Source organism: Chiloscyllium plagiosum, chromosome 12 (genome assembly GCF_004010195.1).
Source record: "Chiloscyllium plagiosum isolate BGI_BamShark_2017 chromosome 12, ASM401019v2, whole genome shotgun sequence".
In the NCBI taxonomy this organism is placed as follows: Eukaryota; Metazoa; Chordata; class Chondrichthyes; order Orectolobiformes; family Hemiscylliidae; genus Chiloscyllium; species Chiloscyllium plagiosum.
Window position 1 is genome coordinate 52,282,870 of NC_057721.1, and position 22,761 is coordinate 52,305,630.

The 22,761-nt window shown below is 38.8% G+C and overlaps 1 protein-coding gene across 8 annotated transcripts in view; it reads right to left on the reverse strand.

Moving 5' to 3' along the window:
* Positions 1 to 22,761, reverse strand: part of LOC122555258 (HMG box transcription factor BBX) — a 223,432-nt gene that overhangs the window by 157,928 nt on the left and 42,743 nt on the right. For all 8 annotated transcript variants that reach the window (XM_043701070.1, XM_043701068.1, XM_043701069.1 and 5 more), the window contains one exon: positions 11,971 to 12,037. The gene's annotated coding sequence lies outside the window, so the exon portion shown is untranslated. The remainder of the gene's footprint in view (positions 1 to 11,970; positions 12,038 to 22,761) is intronic.

The following is a 22,761-nucleotide window of genomic DNA, read 5'->3' on the forward strand; positions in this document are numbered from 1 at the left end:
GGACACAAGAAATAGGAGCAGGAACAGGACACTCAGGCCTTAAGCCTGTCCCATTATTCAAAAAGATCATGGTTCATCTGCTCGAGATCTCAAATCCTCTTTTGTATCACCCTTCACAGCCCTCAACTCCACAGTATTTCGAAAATCCAGCTACCTCCTCTTTAAATATTTTTAATCATCTAGCCTCAACTACTTTCTGGGATAAAGAATTCCAGCCATTCATTACCCTTTGGGAGAAGAAACCCCTTTGCATATCAGTCTCAAATTGGTGTCCCATTACTTTACAACTATGGGCAGAATTTTACAGGGGTCTGAACCATGTGCGACAAGATGAAATGTGTACAGAATCAGGCAACAATTGCAGTGAAGTCCATTGCAGTGTTGGGAGTAACTCATGCTACTTACTCAGTTGACAAGCTGAATGGCCTCCTTCTGCAATGTAACAATATTGTGATTCGGTTTTATGCTTTTCAGAAGCAGTGTGGCAAGAGTTAACATTCAGCAGTGGGGGAGACACCAATTTACAAGGATCAACCCTTGTTAAATACTGTGAACACCATAATTCAGCTCATTAATATTCTGGCTCTCATTTTATCAACCTCGCCAAACAAGTTTGACACCAGAAATTCTGACAAGGAAACTAGAGTGCGTACTTGCTTGCTCTAACTCTGAAGTGCCTCCACGTTTGACACAAGACACCAACATCTCAGGACATGCTGCACGAGCACCAGTCACATACACCACATGTCCATAGACAATGGCATGCAACAGGTGCAGGTTCTGACAGGACACTTTTGCACTTCAATGATGCAACTTGGTGAACCCTTCCTATCCAATGTCTTCAAAACGTTGTAATTGTACCTATCTCCAACAATATCTCTGGCAGCTCATTCCATACACGCACCACTCTCTGCTTGAAAACATTGCCCTTTGGTTTCCATTTATATTTTCCCTCTCTCCCTTTAACCTCTATCCTCTAGTTTTGGACTCCCATACCACAGGAAAAAGACCTTGTCTACTTACCCTACCCATGCCCTTTGTAGAGATTTTATAAACCTCTACAAGGTCACTTGTCAGTCTGCGATGCTCCAGGGAAAATAGCCCCAGCCTATTCAACTTCTCCCTATAGTTTAAACCCTCCAACTCTGGCAACATCCATGTAAATCTTTTCTGAACCCTTTCAAGTTTAACAACATCTTTCCTATAGCAGGGAAATCAGAATTGAAGGCTGTATTTCAAAAAGTGACCTAACTAGTGTCCTGTACAGCCATAACATGATATCTCAAGGAGCAGCGCTTCGAAAGCTAGTGCTTTCCAATAAACCTGTTGGACTATAACCTGATGTTGTGTGATTTTTAAACTTTGCACACCCCAGTCCAACACCAGCATCTCCAAATTATCCCAAATCCTATACTCAATACACTTCTTTGCTACCCTGTCTACCTGTGACTCCATTTTCAAGGAACTGTCAACCTGAACCCAAAGGTCTCTTTGTTCAGGAACACTCCCCAGAAATTTACCATTAAGAGTGCAAGTCCTGCCCTGATTTGCCCTACCAAAACACAGCATCTTAGAGTTATCTAAAGTAAACTCCATCTGCCACTCCTCCTGTCTGGAATTCTTAAAGATACACTAGAACATGTCAAGATGAGAGGTGGATAATGCTCAAATCAAATGTCAATTCGTTGTAGTAATGAAGCAGAACATAGGGGAACAGATTCAAACTTCATAGCCCATTGTAGTGAAAGCCTGGTCTGATGAGGATGCTTACTTATCACAAGGTTACAGTGAAGGTTTGTAACATTCTCCTGGACTTGCCTCGACTCCTTGTCCAATCCCCTACTTTTCTCTCAAACACGATCACACTCAGACATCTTCTCCACATACTTGTTTTTCATAACTTACAACATTACCTCTAATGCAGAGAGATCCACAAGCACCTAAATATTATTGATTCCCAGCAATGGATGGATGGAATGAAGTATCCCATAATGTGGAATGAAAAAAAAACTGATTCATGTGTATTATTTTCAATCTCATCCCATTTCTTGAGGAGGCACTGAACAAAGATTGGTCGAATTGTGCAAACACTGACATTACCCTGGAGTTAGGGTAAAATGATCCTCCAAGTTAATTGACTCATGCCATCTCTTAGCCAGGCATTCAATGAGGAAATGATTTGCAGCAGGAGGTTATCCAGAGTTTAAAATGAGATAAAACTAAGCAAAAGAGTGAAAGCAGATTTTTATTTTTTCACATAGTTAAAAGTCACAGAATAGTCTAAAAATTCTAGTTTTTAATCAAGTGAAATTAATGCCACAGAAGACGATGTCTGAGCTTTGATACAAGGAAAATCTCCCTGGCCATCCTCGCACATCGTTTGGCAAGAGAGTCCAATTCTTTTTATTTAATGAAGTTAAAAACCACACAACACCAGGTTATAGTCTAACAGGCTTATTTGGACATCTGAGCTTTCGGCGCATTGTTCCTTCAGCAGGTAGCTGGGGAAAAGGATCATAAGACACAGAATTTATAGCAAAAGATTAGTGCCATGCAACTGAAGCAACATAGTGAATAAACAGCAATCTTGGTTTGTTCAATAGCTTATTTCAGTTGCATGACACTAATCTTTTGCTATAAATTCCGTGTCTTATGATCCTTCTCCACAGCTATCTGCTGAAGGAGCAGTGCTCCGAAAGCTAGTGCTTCCAAATAAACCTGTTGGACTATAATCTGGTGTTGTGAGATTTTTAACTTTGTCTACTCCAGCCCTATACCGGCTCCTCCACACTCTGTTTAATGAAGTATGATGACATCTACTGATTCAGTTGGTCTATAATCCTGTCTAAATGGCCACACTGTCATCGCTCTACATTCTCACTCCAGTTTAATTTACAAACATTCAAAATTTTTCATTGGCAGTTTTGTTCTGGAGCTGCTAGAAACCATCTGTGGTATATATCTTAGTGTATATGGAAATTTCTACAAAATACAACATTACAATGGGTACAACTTTCATACATACCTTCCTCTCACTTGTCAGCATTCTAAAGTGACTGTTTTATCCACAACATCCTGGCCCATTCCTCTATCATTGTCAATATCTCACCTCCTTCCGATGCAACTATAACACCTGCCCTTTAGCCTCATCTCTCATCACCGTCCAAGGCAACAAAACCTCCTTCCATTTGAAGCAGTGATGACTTGTGCAATTTTTAAATTTAAAATACAGTATTTACTCCTCTCAATATGGTCTCCTCTATCTTGAAGAGACCACTCACAATTGGATCACCATTTTGCCAAACACCTCTGCTCAATCTACAAACATGACTCTAGCCTTCTGGTCAATTGCTTCTGTAATTTAGGCACCCTGAAGTCATGCTCATATTTGTGTCCACAACCTGCTGCAGTGTTCCAGGGAAGCCAACGCCATCTAGAAGGACAGCAACTTGTTTTCTTTTCAGGTGCTTTGCAGCCTTTTGGACTCAACACAATGTTCAACAACTTCAGACAATGAGCTCGGTCATCCATTTTGATTTATTTCATGCCAACAACCAGTCTGTATCCACACTCTCAGTTCAGATGGAGTTGACATTTTTTTTCTGCCTAAACACCTAGTGCAGAATTTTCCCACTTTCAGGTGAAGTGTTTTCTCAAGTGAGATTTATAACACCCAGTCAGCATGGCTCGAAGCAATTCTTCTCGCACAATCTTGCCCCTTCACATTATCAATGATTTAACTGGGTTCTTGGGTGCCATTTTTGAGGAATCACATGATCAGAAAGACAAAAAGGTGCATCACAGCCAGGACTTCCCAGCGCTGTGTAAAATGGAGCAGCACACGACCTCCAGTCATGCAGGACAGAAACAACTCTTTCACACAATGTTTCTCAAGCCTCAACATTTAGACCATGGCCCAGAGGAATGGAAAGCTCACTCCCCACTTCACAGGTAGGTATCTGGAAATGTTGGTGCGTGGGCTGGGGGAGATGACGGCAGTCCTTTCTCCAGCTGACCACCAGTGGAGTCACCCCACCAGGCCAGGCCAGGAATGGTACAGATTACAGCCTGATTCAGTGCTGTGTCTCAAGTGAAGCGGATTGCCCAACTGTGGCAGAGTTCTGCAGCATGGATATAGACCCTTTGGTCCAAATCGTCCATGCCCACGAGGTTTCCCAAACAAAACTAGTCCTATCTGTCTAGATTTGACACAGTGCTGCCAGCCAAAGTTCTGCTTTCCACCATCACCACTATACTGACTCTCACTCACAGGGCCAGCACTTATTCTAACTCTACCATTGCATATGCATCTCACCAACTCCTGGTATTATATGCAGCATGCCCATTGAGCAGCTCCCACCCACTTCACCCTCTCAAACTAGAAAACCTTCTTGCCTTGCTTGCTTGTGAATCACTCACTGGGGACCACCTCTTCTGCTCCTGCATAATCATTAACTGCTCTTGCATCCACTTGTATGATATTTAACCTATCCGAGAAAGAACTGGCTAATCCCAACCCCTACCTTGCCCCCCACCAAACAGATGTCTCAATTGTACTCCAACTGACTCATCTTTAATCCCCTTCCTCAATGCAATTGACCTGTAGAACTTACCATGGACCAATCCCTCAACTGCAAGCCCAAGAGATCCCCAGAGTCTGGCTGGATCCAACTTAAAGCACCCAACTTAAAAAGTGGCCAACCCTCTGGAATGGAATATTACAAGACCCTTATCTGGCTTTCTGTAATCCCATTTCACCCCACCAAGGACTGCTCCCCTTTGACACTGTCGTTTGCAGGAAGCACTTGCAATGTGTTTGCTGCATAAGCTGTTGGCATATGCTGTAGGTTGTGGCACTGATCTACCACTGTACCACACAGTTATATGTCGAATCCCTTAACTGTCTGCTGCTTCCCACTATCACAAGCTGCCTGCCTCACCCTCTGTTCTAAAAAGCAAAGCATGCCACATGAGCTGGCAGCCGACAACTGAGCACTAGATATCCTAGACATGAGGAAAGCAATGTGACCTACAGAGAAGCTGGCAGCATCCAAGTAAGTGGTGAAGTTAATAAGCACTAAGAAAGCAATCCAAGAGCGGCTTGTGTCCAGTGTGCACAAAAACATCTGATGTAGATGCACAAGATGTACACCTGTCCCTGCGTACAAAACAACCTATCAGAAGCCTGCATGCCATCGGTGCCTCTAAGCTACAAAGTGAATTGTTTCAAGTTGGTGAGACAGTTGATCAGTGAGGCATTAGACAAGTTGAACTTGATGGTTTACTGTGAACGAAGGGTGAAGGAGGATGGTGGCAATGGAGCATAACAGAACAGTGGGCAGAGGAAATCTTCAGATGATGGCTAGGACAAAGTCAGAGAACTGTAATCAAGTATTTACATATCTAGAATTGGAGTTGAACAGTATGGTACTGGAAAAGCACAGCCGGTCAGGTAGCATCCGAGGAGCAGGAGAGTCAAAGTTTCGGGCAGAAGCTCTTCATTAGTCGACTCTCCTGCTTCTTGGATGCGGCCTGACCAGCTGTGCTTTTTCAGCACCACACTCTTCGACTCAATCTCCAGCATTGGCAGTCCTTACTTTCTTCCTATAACTAGAAATTGCACTGCTCAGTTTCTCAGGCTTGTAAGTAAAGCCAGTTGAGGTTTTAATAACACTTTAAGCTAAGATAAAAGCAGAATACAGTGGATACTAGAACTCTGATATAAAAACAGCCTCATCAGAAAGAAACTCATCAGTTCTGGCAGCATCTGTGGAGAGAGAAGATGTTTTAACATTTCAAGTCCAGTACTAGTCTTCTTCAGAACCACCATACAGGTCTTGAAACATTAATTCTGTTTCACTCTCCACAGATACTGCCAAACCTGCCGAGTTTCTCTCGTGCTTTCTGTTTCTGTTTCACAAAAGTAAGGTCATTGCAGCTCAATGGTGAGACTCAAAAGCTGACATACAAGTCTGGAGGTGAAAATTGCAAGATCTTTCCTCAACATTGGAAAGCTGATTGTTTTTTGCCTTCTCTTCAGATTTTGCTGTCTTTCTCACCATTGCTCACATTACACCTTGCTAGAGGAAGGTTCCACCCCTTCTGTCGATGACGTCTTTCTCTCTATGCCACCCTCACTAATATTCCCTCTGAACACCAAGATTTTGTGCAGCAATCTTCCTTCGCCGCTAATATATCCCTCCCCTGTCCATCTCCCTCTTTCCAACAGCATAAAACCCACAATTTCTACCTCTCTTCAGTCCTAAATAAGAGCCATTTTGGAAGCAAAATGTTACCTCTGTATCTCTCCATAGATGCTGCCAAACCTACTGAGTTTCTCCAAGTTTTATTCATTTTTACTGTTGGATATCTTGGTAAGACAAACAAATAAACTCAGTTATAATCTACATCAATTCTGTTAAAAATATTTCCACAATGCTTATATTGACAGCTAAGCAATTTGCATCAGAAAACAATGACCCTGATTTTGCACGAGAAACAATGAGACTATCAGCACTCACTATAATTAAAGCATAAATCGGACAGCAACATCTGGCATCAGTGCAGTTAAATGTGGAAAGAGGAAGTTGCTGCTCGAGTTGCCTCGTTTCTCCAGATTCTTTGCTATAACAGTAACCCATCAAGAGGCTAGAGACTGAAACACAGTCAGTAGAACAAAGTTCAACAACTTCTATAAGAGATACCCACTAAACATCCCCGAGATGGTTCAATTTGTCCTACATGTGTTTTTAGCAGCATAGAAAGTAAAGTACTGCAAAACATCCACTCTCACACTGAAAATTAAGCATAATATCGTGGAGTCACAGAGTTAGAGAGATATACAGCAAGGGAACAGACCCTTTAGTCCAACTCGTCCATGAGACTCATTTGTTCAGATTTTAATTAATGCTGAAGGTATTAAGATCTTTTAACTTGTTCTTGGAATCTCTTTTGTCCCTTTCCCGTTTTTTTCTTTGTGCACATCATTCTGCATTGAATTCAGTATTATACTGCTTGCACCATCTCTACAGAAGGAATCTTAAAGAAAGTATTTTTAATCACCCTGTGAGGGCATGTTATGACACACAGCTGGTCTTTCTGTCCCAGAGGGAGAGATTTTACCACTGCATCTCACCGTCCCGGAAGGAATCTTACACACTTTGCAAAGTTTCAGGGGTTGGGAGCAGTTGGTTAAGGAAGGGCCTTTAGTATAATAAAGAGTCAGAAAATTTATGTAGATGGAAAGAGACTGTTTGGCCATCACCCCAGTCATCAAATATTCATCTACTCTAATTCCATTTTCCAGCACTTGGCCCACAGCCTTTGTGCTATGGCATTATAAATATTCATCTCAATACTTTGCATTTGTTTTGAGGGTTCCTGCCTCTTCCATCCTTTTAGACAGCAAGTCCCAAAAACCTACAACCCTCTGGGTGAATCATCATCTTTTCCCCTCAACTCCCCTCTCAGTCTCCTGTTGTTTACCTTAAAAGCAATGTCCCCTGGTTATTGACCCTTCTACTAAGAGGAAAAGTTTCTCCTTATTGACACCGTCTATGCCCATCAGAACATTGTACACCTCTCCTATGATCTTATGGAAGGGAGTCAATTAATATGTTGCCATTTAATTAAAACAGCCAGAGGGTTCTTTAGACAGAGGCCCAAAACCATCAGGTGATGATGCAGGTAGGGGAGTGGGATACAACTCTAAAATGTAGACACTTACCCAACAGTTTAGCAGATTTTGGCCGCAGCTCCAGTATGGATCTTTTTATTTGGGGGAGGGGAGGTGTGTAGTGGATTTAAAGACAGGAATAATGTCACCCCACCTTGCTACCAGGAGGCCATTCCCAGGCACCCATGGATCTTCTGCCTGGGTGAGGTTCTGTCTAAAGTCTTCATGATGCCAGAAGCTTCATGAATTTGCATTCAATTGGACAATTAACTAACCTAATTGGCTCCCTGCCATTCCTGGCTGGTTAGCCAGTAACCATGAATTATATTAGATACAGTAAAAGAAATAAGAAAAGACAAAACAGTTTCAGAAATTTAAAATTTAGTTTATAAGGGAATCAAAGTCAAAGGAGGTAGGCAGGATAGTGTGTGAAATGAAAAGGATTCTTTTTGCATGAAGAACAAAACTAGTACTGAGGCAGGATTGCTCAGAGGTAGGAACGGTTTGAGAAACTGACCCAACATACTGTGTTTGCACTTTGCTCCTGCACCCAGATCCATCTCTAAAGGACTAGAAAGATTCAAGCCTGTGTTCCTCCCTATTCTTCAACCTTGATTTAAGAGATAACCAGTTGCTTGTCTTGTTGTCATAGGTTCAAGATTCCCTGCAGAGGGCGCTGCTCTACTTTGGAAATCTAATCACGACACATTCCAGTGCAGGAACATACAGATTTGTCAGCAAATTTAAATGTAATGTAATCCTGACACTATTAATTTATCAAAAACCGCAAAATCCAAGCCAAAGCCAATCAACTAAAGTCTGCACCTGTCCAAGGGTTTTCCCACTTTCGGACCAAGTCTGAAAGCAGGACGTTTAGTGGAAAAAGTTCTTGGTCTATTTTGTATAGAAAATGTGCAGGATCAAGCATCAATTAGGCATATGATTAGCCGCCAGAGAGGCTTTCCAGTAGAATTTCACAGCCAGACCAAGAGATTTTGTCTGCTGGTGCTGCCAGCACAGCCTGAAACCTCGCAGCCTGAAACTTCAGGGGCAGGTTCACCGGGACGAAAGGCGGTGTTTTGGTTGGAAGATGCTTTGGGGATAGGAGCTCACAAGGAGGGTTGGGGTGGGAGCCTCAAATTAATGCAGAGCGAGGAACCCCATCTACCACCAAATTAACCAGCCAGATATTCTTGTCCTTTCTCACCGCTCATCCCATCTGATCACTGGTTAACTACTTAATAGACGAAGGGTTAAGACGACCTGAGCCTTCCCACCCAAAACTCAAATTTCTGAGGTGGTGGAAAGTATATCTGATGATTGCCCTTCCCATCATCTTCTGCATCAATTCTTGGAAAAGGGAACTTCTGCCCAGTGTGAGTGGAAGATGACTAAAAATTACAGTCCAGAAAATACTGCAGTAGCACCTCTCACAGTCAATGACATGATGACAATGGATTTTTAACTTCACTCTATATTTGGGGGACAATGTTCTGGAATATCATGGTGGAAACAGTGCAGCAACATTCATCAATATCATGTTTAATGCCCTATCTCATTAAACAATAAATCACAAGGATACAGGATAAACTAAATGAACAAGAGACATAAACAGTGAATTATATTAGATACAGCAAAAGAAATAATTAAGAAAAAAAAGAAGGAAAATGTTTCACAAAATTTAAAATTTAATTAACAAGCAAATCAAAGCAGGATAGTGTGTGAAAAGTTCAAGGATTCTTAACAAATGAAGTATGAGACTAATCCCCTGTCCATCGTGGTTGGAAATTTTTCAGAAGGACTTAAGAATTGTTAAAAGAAAAAAAACATCAATTCCCTTCAAGTTCCTTGCAGTTCATTTCTACAACCTTTGAAACCCTAGGTCCCAAAGTACTTTTGCCATTCTAGGGGCACAACATTTGGTACATTTTGCCTCTAGACTCATGTATTGTATCCAAATTTTTCTGGATTTGCAATTTTGAGTGTCAAGACAGCTCTGGATCTGAAAATGACTGCCTTCCCATACTAACAAGTATGAGGACGTAAATACTGCCAAGGCAACTGAGTATCACAGACTATTTACTGTCCATTGCTAAGGGTTGTGGTGGTGCTTTTCCTAAATGAGTGAGTGCATTTCCTGATATTACAATTATGACCACACTTTAACCATTAAAACTTAACTGGCTGAAAGGTGTTTGGGATACCCTAAGGTGATGAAAGACATTTCACAAATAGATTCTTTGAAATAAAACCATTAGCAAATCAGGCAAGCATGATAACAATTTTACAGAATATTCTAAAATATCCCAAAAGTTGAAAAAGGAACATGTAAAATGTCTTCCATGTACTAAATACAGTAAAAGAATGAACATGTTTGTGACTTTACTACAAAAAGTGAATATTTCTTGTTCAAGATCAAGACATGCACATGGAAAGAACAATAAGCTCAATCAGTCCTTTAGTTGTTTTTTTTTCACTAATCCCACATCCAACTCTTTGGATCCTACAACTTTTGTTAGTACTGTATCGCAAAATTTAGATGATGATACATTGACATCGTACATAATTCCAGTCCATTCAAGCTGACATGAGTGACTTCAATATGTAATGAATTGTGTCTTTTAAACAGATGAAACCATTTTTGAATGGTGAAAAATGTGCAGCTTTAAAAAGCTTTACTGCCACTTTAATATAAATTATAAAGTGCATTTTCTTTTGAGAATTGAATTGATCAATTTTCCCAAAATTCATTACTGGGGTCAAAATCACAACGAAACATTCTAAGATTAGATTAGATTACAGTGTGGAAACAGGCCCTTCGGCCCAACAAGTCCACACCGACCCGCCGAAGCGAAACCCACCCATACCCCTACATTTACCCCTTACCTAACACTACAGGCAATTTAGTATGGCCAATGACCCTGCACATCTTTGGATGGTGGGAGGAAACCGGAGCACCCGGAAGAAACCCACGCAGACGGGGAGACACATGCTTGCCACAAAGTTATGGAACAGACTTGTTTTGTGAGACAGATGATTTAATGGGTAAGGAAACTAAGAGCTTGCAGGGAACATAACTTTTAAATAGATGATTAGGTAACATAATACAGTTTTTCTTTTTCAGGTACATTGCAGTTTAGTTAAAGGGGACGTCTCCCTCTACATAGTCATTCCAAATCTCTCCACCAACACTTCGGATTAACTTAGGTTCCTATGTCAGGATCAAGATGTGCTGGTAAGCACTCTGCTCTCTAGGATTCAGTAAAGTGCACAAGAATAAGTTTAGCAACATCACAGGATGTTGCCACAGGTACGATCTCTGATCAACAACTTGCATTTCTAAACATTATTTTCCCAACCTCCCCATTTTGGACTGCCTTGAAAGCCACTAAAATCTCACATTTCCTTTCGTTCTGATAAAATGTCATCAAGCTAAAAGTTTAACTCAGTTTCTCTTTCCACAGAGGCTACCTGACCTGCTATCTCCAGTATTTTCTGTTTTTATAGAGTCATAGAGGTTCATAGCATGGAAATAGGCCTTTCTGCTGAACTTGTCCATGCCAGCAATCCAGTCCCATTTATTGCAAAGTTTGTGGCAGAATATTTCAGATTCCATAGTGGTTAATGGTTGAAGATACACTCAGAGGCATACAGTTCACAATTTGCTCTGTGCTAAATACAAGGGTTGTATTTAAAAAGCCAGTCTAAATTATATGACTGTTTAATTGAGATACCACAGTGTTAATCAAGTTTTGTTATACTCATTTTCACTTTTAGCTGAGTCCAAATTTTTTAAATTTATTTTGTTTCATTCATAAATGCACCTGAAATGCAGCTGTTAGGAACTTCTTAGATTCTTTAGGATTTTTAAAGCATTTTTGGCAGATCTTCAGAAAAGAAAAATGTTCTTGTGTTAACTTGTGTATTGACTACAAGTGTAGATGACCATTTCTCATCTCAGTCTAACACAGGCCAATGTTTGAAGAAATATTTGAATTTTTTCAAACAATTCTGATAAAAAGCAGAACACGTACTCTAATATCTGTAGTTAAGATGACCAATTTTTGACAGTAATAACTTGAACATAAAATGAGTAACTGGAAACTACATCAACTTTGTCACAGCAAGCTCCAATATTACAACTTCTTCAGTGCGAGCATCTTGAGCCTACAATTAATAAGAGTTCAATAAAATGAACCACTAACAAGAAATAAATCTGTCAAACCCGCAAGTGTTCAGCAAGGAGGTTTACTCTAGATTGCCTTATGCATCAAAAAGCTTGGTATTTTTCTTACCTAAACAATGGAAATGGAATTTGATGTGATGCAGTTTTTTCTGATTTTCTTCTCACTTGTTCACGACCTGAAAGGAAACAGATTTGACAATATGAATTAACTAAACACAAAATGGTTAATAATACGGATGTGCGTTACAAAGACACATTACATATTGCCTCAACAACTGGATATACATCACTGTAAATGGTTAGATTCCATATACCTCATGTCTTGTCAAAATGTTTAAAATCCTCACTTTCCATCCCACTTTACATTATTTCATCTTCCCACAACAAGCAATAAATCACACAACCTCTCTCAATCTTATATGGTGGAATCTGGACATTCGGCAGTAATAACGCATTGGCTATACATAAACTTCCACCTGAAGATATTGTAATTTAATTATATGAAATGTTTTTACCATCAGTCCATTCACACAAGAACAAAACTTTAATTATCACAGTGCAAAACACAGTCAAAAGACTTGCAGGTCTCTGACAGGAATGCAGACACATTCACATATGAAGTGAACCACCCTGTTTAAATTCTGAAGGCTTAAACACTTCGGAGATACTGCACTTAAACAGGCCCGTCAACAAACTGGTTCCAAGTCTATGGTTTGCCCTCCATACTGCCCTGATCAAATGCACATTGTCTTTCAACATCTGTTTCTTGACCCATCAATCCAATCTAACCGTAAATGCTAAGAGTTTTTGCCTACTACAAAAACTGTGAAAATATTGTGTTTAATCTTGTATTAATGGCTACTCAACAGCAATAAACAGTCTGCTTTTATTTATCCTATTGCATCCTGCCAAAATTTTAAAGACTCTGCTCTGTCAAAATTCTCGCAAAAAAGGAAAAACCTTTGCAATTTCTTTAGTCATCAACTCCCCTACTCACCTGAACCCTTCCAACCCCTCAGAGGTAATGAATGATTTTATAGAGCTAAACACAGGAGGGTTATCTTGCCTTAAGCCAGTTAACAGCTCACCAATCATTGAGTGCAAAATGGCCAGAATGGGAGCAGACGTACCCCTGATACTTCAACTCGGAAGGGAATCTCCACCTATCAATCCAACTGCACAGAAGATCTCCCAACGGTCGTCATCGATAGTAATCTGGAGCAAGAAACCCAGCCTATTGCTCTCTTTTGAGTCCAGAGGGGCTGAAGCTGATTCTACTACCTTTATATCCATCTCCAGTTTACCTGAGCTGACAGACTAGACATCAGACCCAGGACATACTTACTACAAAACTCACCAATGTCAAGGAATAATTTCAGTTTAATCTTGATTTTTTGCTACAGATTGCCTGAAATTCCCTCTATTAAAGTTAAAAATTCATCAAACCATATCCTTTCAAGAGATATCTACAATGAGTGTTTACCCTACATGGAGAAAGGCTATGGAGAACGGTGCAGAATTCATAATTCATCAAAACAAAATGCTACTTCACATATATCAAAGCGAAGCCTCATTATTAAACACACTACAGTCCCTTCCAAGATTCTTTTCTTCAATTCGAGAAAAAGAAAAATGAGTCTGTACTGTTTAACCAATGTTATCAGGGAAGACCTGTGGTCTTGAAACAATAAAAAGCATAGCTGCCAAGAATATTTCATAACATTAATAGGAAACACAGAGAGGCCGTTTTGTGTTGCCACAGTAGCATCCCTGCCCTGAACCAGGCAATCCAGGTTCGAGTCCCACCTGCCCCAGAGGTGAACAAATTGATCAGAAAAAACAGGTAATAAAATGAGGAAAGACAGAAAACAAATCTATTTGATAATATTCCAAATTTAACCATGTAATAGAGTATCTTCATTCAGTAATTCATTTATCTCTTTACCTGTAATAGCTGGTTTATAATTTGTTGATAAAGTTATGTACCTTGTCTAACCTCTCTCCATATGGTTAGGAACGTATTCCACTATTTTGGAATGAACCTTAGGATGTCTCTTATGTTAAGTGCAAGTTGTCATTTTTAGACCATAGAAGTAATGAACACAAGATGTTCCCGGGTCTCTGGCCTTTTAATACATAGAGTATTTAGTTTAAAACAGAATTTTTAAATGTCAAGGTTTTATTCCATTCCTAAAAAACAACATGAACATGTTTTGTTTACACGATGTGGCCTGGAATCACATGGTACAAGAATTACTTTGTTTCACACTATGCAAATTGAGAAGACTACAGCAAGGGTGGTACTCTGGTGCTCTATATTAAATAGACTGGACAAGGAAAACTGATCCAAAATGAACTTACATCGTTCCACAGCTGTGGCAGTCTTTTCTATCACAACTGTAATAATGTGTACTTCTTTGAATAAGTTTACCTCTAGTTCAATAAACAATGGTTACTTATGTTTAAAGTCTGAGCACCCGCAATGGCGTGCCAAATGAAGACCTCCTGTAACCAAATGCTCAATGTTCATCAACTCTCGTAGTTGGAAGGTTGCTAGCTCGACTACTCCTAGAGTACATACCCAAGAAAAATGACCAAACTCTACACATTACACTATCTAATCAAAGCACCACACAGATGTAGTAAGACTTCAATAAGTTTACACTTCATCCTTCTTGTAATAGCATTCTGTTTGTCTTCCAAATAACTTGCTGTACCTGCATGCCTACTTGGTGATTCTTGTACAAGATCACCTAGGTCTGTACGTAACACAGCACTCTGCACTCTCTTCCCATTAAAACAATACTCTGCTTTTCTATTGGTCCTGCCAAAATGGATGATCTCTCATTTCCTCCCATTATACTCCATATCGGCACAATTCAGTCAGACACTTCATCCAAGTCATTAATAAAGATCAGCACTGAGCCATGTGGCACTTCAGTAATTACAGTTTGCCAAATAAAAATAATAGTTTTTTTTTATAATCTATCATCTCTGCAACCCCTTTTTTAAAGCCCAAGGATCCAGGTCATCAGGTTCAGGAACTGGTCTGGCTTAAGTTACTGTGGCACTCCCCTTACTTTTCTCCAGCAACAGCGATAGTATAAGTTCTTCTATCCTATTAGTTATTTTTGGTGTCCTCTGCTCTGAAGATGGATACAAAAAACTTGTTGAAAGAGTTTGCCATTTCCTGGTTTCCAATTATTAATTCCCCAGTCTCTATCTCTATGGAACCAACCCTCACTTTTGCTACTCTTTTCTTTCATACACTTGCAGAAACCTTCACGGTTTGTTTATAATTTTCTTGATAACATTCTCTTACACTCCAATTTCTACCCCGGCTTTCTTTGGTCATTCATTTCTAATTTCTATAATGTTCACAACTTTCTGGTCCACTGCTAACCTTCAGAGAGTGTTATACCTGTTTCTTTCAACCCTCAACTTCCTCAGTTTGCCCTGGATGGTGTGGCTTTTTGGCAGAAACTTTCTTCCTCAATATCTCTGGAAATGTCTGCCACTGCTTCTCATCAAAAATTGATGAGTTTGTAATAGAATGAATTGGAAGCAAGATACAAAATTTAACGCATTCATGTTGTAAATACATTGATAATTTATCAGCACAAAATACATCAACCATATTTGGACATGTGCTAAACAGCACACATTTGGACTAATATTTATCTAGTTAATACAAACAGACAATGTTCACAGTAGACCAAATTTACAAATAAATTCAAAGATTAAGGCAAGTCACTGACTTAAAATTAAAGTATCTGGATTAGTGGTGCTGGAAGAGCACAGCAGTTCAGGCAGGATCAAAGGATGCTGCCTGAACTGCTGTGCTCTTCCAGCACCACTAATCCAGAATCTGGTTTCCAGCATCTGCAGTCATTGTTTTTACCTACCTTAAAATTAAAGTATCATGGCTATATTCTTGGTTAGCAAATCACATTTAGGAAATTCATTCGAAATCAATCAAGGAACAAATGAGAAACAGCCTACAGAAGTTTTTTTTTAAAAAGTTATTGCCAGATTAAAAAAAACACTTCGTGATATGGGCCAACATCAATGAACTCCTAGTTATTGCTGCTTTCAAAAAGCATCGAACAATGGTCGTTTTTATGAAGGTTCATTAAAATCTGATGAAGCATTTCAACATTCACTGGGCAATATTTATTCTCTTGAGGGCAACACCATAACAAATTGCTCTCCCTCTACATACACAAAGGAAAAATTATTTTTTTTTTAATGACAAAATGTTACATAGCATTACTGCTGGTGTCACACAGGCCACATATTTTGATTTTAATTCCACCAAAAATTAAGATTGTCCATTCTCAAACACATTAACATACATTCAAAATTAGTTTATTAGAGTGGTCAATTGTATAGAAGGGCTTTCTTTTAAAGTTTGGATATATTAAAATGTACTTTACAGATTTTCCTTGTCGTTATCTTCAGCAGATCTAAGTTTTAGTTGTTGCTTGAAAAATATTTGCCTTCTTCTGTAGTTAATTTTGCAAAGCAGAAATAAAAGGATTCTTTTAAATAGTAAAATGCATTTCCAAAAAATAAAGAGAATAAATCAAATGGATATCTGCAGCTATCTCCCTCCCTCTAAAAGAACAGTGAAAACTGCATTGTTTCAAAACATAAGTACTTAAAACCAAATATGATGAGAGTCAAGCAAGCAAGTAACAATGTAAGTGGATTCAGCCAGAACCAAAATTCCAAAAGAAACAAATACTCCAGCCACAAAGGAGCTCATCAATCTGATTTTCCAGAAACTATCATTGATGTCCCACAGCAAAGTGATCAATGTGACCACACCGTCAATGAGGACAAGCATAAATTGGACTACTTGCTAATCAAGGACAGATAAACTCCAACATATTTGGAAGGCTGGATAATTAGTGGTATCAACTTGTCACCTATCTAATGAGTTTATTCCTTGAGTAGTCTCACCATCTTGAAATTGTCACTAAAGCCAAAATAATTTAATGATTAGTTATTCACTTGATACTACTTTACAATTATATCCTGAACCCCCTTTATAAGCTCTTATGCATTGGATTAAGTGAATCTATTTGAATCTAAGTGAATCAAGTGAACAGTAAGTCAATTAACTGTTTGTTGTTCAATTGCTGGGTTTTATATATCACTTACATATAAAAATTATTAGATGGTCTATATAAAGTTTTAAGATGTGAATGACAGTTTATAGCTTTTAGCACATTGACATTTCTGACAAGAAAGAATCAATTCATTCACTCAATATATTTTGGTTTTCCAAACAACAAAGGTAAGGTGAACTATACATAGTCAGAACAGGATAACATGAGGCAGTACAACAAGCCAGCTTTTACATTATTCACACTTCAACATTCAACTGAATGATACCATTAATTATCCAACCTTCCAAAGATGTTGGAGTTTATCTGTTATTGATTAGCAAGGAGTCCAATTTTATGCTCGTCCTCATTGACGGTGTAGTCAGTTAAGGCAAGGGATAAATGAATTACCTCCTATGCTTGGTGTTTTTTGGCAAATACATGTCAGCATCTCAAGTTTCTTAAACCAATGTTCTTACAGGGAGGCTTTCTACATAGTAATATAACTGATGTTCCAATTTTCAAACTGTGTTTTTACCTCTGCCACTGACAGTGGGTGAAGCTAATAATGTTGTCACTATTTATTAGTATGTTTGTCTGAAAACAAAATATTGCCAAAATGTAATGGACGATTTTTAACAAAATCTGGTACACCAACAGAATTAAACCAAAGGAAGGACAGAGTGTAATGTTGAGTTGGCACATGTTTCTGAATGTTGCTTCCACTTACTTACCAATATAATTGAAACAGATTATTCAAAATAAATAACTGAAATTTCAGTTAAAGTTTCTCTTTACTGTGGCTATGTTATGATCTTAAGATGATGCAGCCACAACAGGTAACGTATAGTAAAGGACTGATTACAATGCACAGAAAAAGACTTGCCTCTGTATAGTATCTTTTGCAACACCAGACATCACAAAGCAGTTCACAGCCAATTAAGTACTTTTTGAAGCATAGTAACGGTTATAATGTAAGAAGCACAGCAAACAACTGCAAATAAAGAATTCCCGCAAACAGTGTGGTGACAATAGCCAAATAACTTGTTTTGTAATGTTGATGGATAAATATTGGCCAGGACACAGAGGATAACTCTTTAAAAAGAGTACCATGGGATAATTTACAAGTATTTTTATTATGCAAAAGTCTTCCTTGCTAAACTTCTGCGTGTTCTTATTCAAGATTGGAAATGGGATTCTGTATTTTCTGAGGTGGCCCACACTGAATCAACTGAACGAGAGCTTGAGCACAGCAGATTCGGAAAAACGGATGAACAAATTCAGCCTGGATTTGGGGCCCTGGTCTGGTGGCTGAGGTTCTGGGGGTCATGACCAAGGAGACCCCTGACAGCCTGGAAAAGGCCATGCCTCCAGTGAGATTCGACCTGCAAGATTCTTTCAGCCAGGCAGACTCAAAAGGAACCTCAGCAAGACAACAATTCTCATGGAATCGGGGGAAGAGGGGTTTGAGGGAGCCTTTAGCTGCGGCATTAAAAAAACCTTACCAAAACAAGGGTAGTCTGGACTTGAACCCCAAGGATATGGATTGCTTCAGAGCTACATGTTTTCTGACATTATGGTGGGTTCATTGCTATCTGGATACATTCACCATAGCAGGCAGACAGGATTACTAAACAAAATATATGTCCTGCGACTCAATTTTTTTTATGGAGAAAAATGGGACTTCAATTTGTCATCCTATCCAAATGAGGGCATCTCCAACAGTGCAGGCCTCCCTCCATACCCTGCAGTGGTGTGTCAGTTTTGGTTTTTTTGTCCTGAGTACTGGAATGGAACAAGAACCCACAATATTCCGACTCAGAGGCATGTTACCAAATAAGCCACAGCTGACAGCAATATATTAAAGATGACAAAACTGAAAATGAAATTAGACTTTTTTGAAAAAATAAAACGAGAACTTCAAATTTGTAATAATTTAATTGATGCTATCTTCTAGTTCAAACTTCATGGATTGTTTTATTCAATATTAGGTCAAGTTTTGTATCATACAACAGTTGGCAGTACAGACTGTAACTGCTAGTGTGCTTTGTGTGACTGATAGAAAGCATTCACACTGAAGAATTCATGACTGGATGTCATTACCACAAGCCTAACAAGAAATAACAACTCATTAGCAGGCATTTAATATTTTAAAGCAGTTTATGATAGTTGTACGTATGATTGTTTGAGCAATTTTATTATTCACAACATATCTGAAAATAAATCACGAGAAAAATACTTAAATGCAAAATAAACAGCTTCTTGACCAGCACTTTTTATTTCAACAAAATCTGAGCTATGCTAATGCTGATGGTCATCAGGAAGTCCCTCCTTTGCAAAATGATTAAAGCAGTCATTGGTTCTTAATATCTGTCACTCAATACGTTCTGAGGGCATTTAAAAAGAAATACATCAAGTACATAATTCAGGATGCACAACACTAGGTTAACTCTAGTAATCAAACAAATTAAATTGGAAACAATTCTTTAAGAAATTGAGAAAATCAGTTTTTGTTTTTCTTGCCTTGATTCTTCGAAAAACATTCTGCTCTAGCTGAAGGGCACATAAATTGCCCGGCTCTTCCTAGGATGGTGGAAAATTATGCCAGGACAGACTTCTGCCTGCCCACATGATGGTAACCATCAGCATTTTTCTGGGTTGGGGTGTAGCAATAGGAGAGGGAGAGTTCTCAGACAAAGTTAACTATGCAATCAGATTCCTACTCCTATGGTTTCCTACTGGAGGGTAACACATAGCTTTTACCTGCAGCATTTAACATGCTGATTCAGCATTGAAGCCCAGAATTTTCAAAATGTTAATCAAGCAAAGAACAAGAATTCTGGAGTACAAGGATCAGAGTGTGGTTGGTTCTGAAAGCAACCATAAAAATTGAAGTTTTTTACATCTTTGTAATGGCAAGAAAGAGAAAAATATTGTACTATTAAACATAAACAAATGTCAGACAAAATCTGCAGTTGTTTATGGAAACAGGAAATGTCTTCCTATTTGAAAATATTCCTAATTTAACTATAATGTCACCTTCATGAGATCTCAATCTAAATAGTAACTATAAATTTCCAACGTGCTATATTTTATATTGGTAGGCAGTTTGTTAATTTGCAAAATATTGATCAACCTAACAGGTCAAAATATCAGAGTTGATTAAATTGCAGGTGATATTCTATGTAATTATATTATATGCACATTTGAGTCAAACACATTGATAAATTTTCAGCGCCCATTTGTTCTCAGTATTGCCATCCAGGAAATGGTGACATATAAAAAAGGTACAAAGCAATTCAAGGCTAGTTACTCTAACAACATTATTTTTAGACTGTGTCAATTTAAGAGTTTCTTCTTTAGAAAAATAACCTGTTATAAACTTCAAACAAGAATTCAAACAAGACCCAAGTGGCCTTCTTGGCATTATCGTTATTCCACAAGAGCTATGAGGAGCTTCATACAAGAAAGAAAACCTGTCACTGAAGGTTACTCAATATTTTGATCTCTGCTTATTTTGGGGGAAAATTGAACATAAATCTAAGAACCAAGATTGGGTGCAATTTTTTAGTTGACATGATAATGAGTAAATTACAGGAGTAAATCTTAAACAAGAATCAATTTCAAGTAAACACTCTATTCATTTGGTATTCCCAAATCAAGAATTCCAAATACTAGCTATTAAACTCTGAATTAAATCTGAAAAGGGATATACTGGAGGTTGAAGCAGGGAGAGAAAATTCATGCTGGTTTGTTTAAAGCTATATTTAATGTTATTTGCTTTCACTGACAATTTGTGTTCAGTCAAACATGTCTTGCTGAAGGTCTATAATTGATTGTCCCAAATTATTAACAAGTACAGATCAAGGAGTCACCTGTCCATACATTTCAATGGAAAGTTGAAATAATCTCCTATAATATTAAGGGCTTCAACTCATTCACCAGCCAGCCAGTGCTCCGAAAATGCAATTTATTGCTATCATGTTTGCATTGTCATGAAGTGTTTTTGTTTTAACTGCTGTCTAAATACTAAATTTTTACACCATTACCAAATATTCTTGCTGCTCCTAGGCAATCACGACAAAGCAATGGCAGCATTGAATTGAGAGTGCCGCATGATTTCCAAAGTATTTTATCCTAGAGTAGCATAGAATTCAAGCAACTTAATTCTCAGGGCTCTGGCACCATCTCCATGATATGTAACCATGGAGGTAGTTTCATTGCTTGGTTTTTTTCACTCCGCCACTTAGAAATTCTCCATTCTAAACAGACAGCCTAACACCAGGCAGAAACTGGAATCATAAATTCATGGCCATGCCTTAAATATTCCATGACATGGTATGTTGGTAAACAATGCACTGTTTCACAAGAAATCGCAAAAGTATAAAATGGAAGGTTTTTTTATCAAAAGAACTGTGCGAGAAGAATTATTATAAACTGAGTAAAATAATGCAAACATTGGTTAAGCATTCTAGCTATATTTAATGCAAGTTTTAATAAAAGACATAAAGGACCAAAATGTAACAGGGAATGACAAAATGCTGTATATTTTTAAAGTTATGACATTAAAATATGCTTAAGACCCAAACACAAACATTAAGAGACTTGCCACTTATCAGGCATCAAGATATATCACACTCCCTTTGTGATTTCAGAGTGCCTGAGACTTCCCAAAATGAAAGTGAAATTCTGGTATTTTCTATAGCAGCACAGTAACACAATATCAAATAGAATCCTGCAGATTCTGTAAATCAGAAATAAAGACAAAAAATATCATCAGAAAAGACTGCAAAACTACCTCAGAATTTTAGGCAGCATCGCTTTAGATATGAATTAGGATTATATGTAGACCATTGAGAGTCAGAGAGTCATAGAGATGTACAGCATGGAAACAGACCTTTGGTCCAACCCGTCCACGCCAACCAGATATCCCAACCCAATCTAGTCCCACCTGCCAGCAAGCGGCCCATATCCCTCCAAACCCTTTCTATTCATATACCCATCCAAATGCCCCTTAAATGTTGCAATTGTACCAGCCTCCACCACTTCCTCTGGCAGCTCATTCCATACCTGTACCACCCTCTGTATGAAAAAGTTGCCCCTTAGGTCTCTTTTATATCTTTCCCCTCTCACCCTAAACCTATGCCCTCTAGTTCTGGACTCCCCGACACCAGGGAAAAGACTTTGTCTATCTATCCTTTTGAGGCCCCTCAATTTCATAAACCTCTAAGGCCACCCCTCAGCCTCCAACGATCCAGGGAAAACAGCCCCAGCCTCTCTCTGTAGTTCAAATCCTTCAATCCTGGCAACAGCTTTCTAAATCTTTTCTGAACCCTTTCAGATTTCACAACATCTTTCCGATAGGAAGGAGACCAGAATTGCATGCAATATACCAACAGTGGCCTAACCAATGTCCTGTACAGCCACAACATGACCTCCCAACTCCTGTACTCAATACTTTGACCAATAAAAGAAAGCATACTAAATGCTTTCTTCACCATCCTATCTACCTGCGACTCCACTTTCAAGGAGCTATGAACCTGCACTCCAAGGTCTCTTTGTTCAGCAACACTCCCTAGACCTTACCATTAAATGTATAAGTCCTGCTAAGATTTACTTTCCCAAAATGCAGCACCTCACATTTATCTGAATTAAACTCCATCTGCCACTTCTCAGCCCATTGGCCCATCTGGTCAAGATCCTCTTATAATCTGAGGTAACCTTCTTCGCTGCCCACTACACTTCCAATTTTGGTGTTATCTGCAAACTTACTAACTGTACCTCTTATG